The sequence below is a fragment of the Octopus bimaculoides genome, chromosome 10 (genome assembly GCF_001194135.2).
Source record: "Octopus bimaculoides isolate UCB-OBI-ISO-001 chromosome 10, ASM119413v2, whole genome shotgun sequence".
NCBI classification, from domain to species: domain Eukaryota; kingdom Metazoa; phylum Mollusca; class Cephalopoda; order Octopoda; family Octopodidae; genus Octopus; species Octopus bimaculoides.
The window spans coordinates 26015475-26016502 of NC_068990.1; the positions used below are offsets into that span (position 1 = coordinate 26015475).

At 34.1% G+C, this 1028-nt stretch overlaps 1 protein-coding gene across 3 annotated transcripts in view; it reads right to left on the reverse strand.

Moving 5' to 3' along the window:
* Window positions 1–1028, reverse strand: part of LOC106877481 (heparan sulfate glucosamine 3-O-sulfotransferase 5) — a 471645-nt gene that overhangs the window by 127495 nt on the left and 343122 nt on the right. The window lies entirely within an intron of this gene.

Here is a 1028-nt window from a genome sequence, read left to right on the forward strand (position 1 = left end):
ATATATATATACGCATATATATATATATATATATATATATATATATATATATACAAACAACAAGAAATAACAACAGACGTCTTTCGACTGAGAACGAATCCAATTGAGCTGGTGTGTATGAAATGAAAGCTTAGAGGCAGGAACATAGGAGATGGACTCAAGAGGTGTTGGTGGTTGGCAGTCAGGTCAAGAAAGAAAGATCATGGCTGGCTGGACACCGGAGACGTAGAAGGAGGAGAGATGGGTAGGGGGCAGTAGGATTGAAGGATTAGAAAAAAATCAGAGAGAAAGAGAAAGGTACAGGAGAGATAAACGAGTGGGAAATAGTGGGAGTTAAAGAAAGAGAGGGCCAAGAAATGTGAAAGAAGGGGAGTGAGAAAAAGGAAGAAAAATAAGAGGGGGAATAAAAGATAGAGTAAGAGTTGTACAAAATTTAGATACACATACAATTGTCACTAATTGTGACTGAGGGTGCAGGGTAGCACCCTATATTGCTAGAAATAAGAGGTAAAAACCCTCTTAGTCTCAAAGAAGCACAAGTCTATGTACAGACAGGGGAGCTAACTGCCTCACAGCACGCGAGATCATCATATTAAAATTCTAGTTTCATCTGAAATTGAAGCTCTTCAGTGACGGTTCCTCTGTCGCTGAATGGTTTGGTGAAATCCCAACTGTCAGTATATATTATTGACCATATGAATCAATGGATAATTCAACAAAATGATAATGTAGAAATTATAAAATAATGAAGGTAGCTATACACAATATAAAGCACACAGGGAAGAATTCAATTGTTACTAATTGTGACTGATGGTCAGTCATGATTAGTGACAACTGAATTCTTCCTTTTTGGTTTTATATTGCTTATAGCTGCCTTCGTTATTTCATATATATATATATATATATATATATATATACATATATATATATATATAAAATATATAGTTTTAGGGAAAATAACCAATTTTCAAGAACTCATCGATGAAAATCCACTATCACATATAGAAAAATTAATAATTAAAAGCACA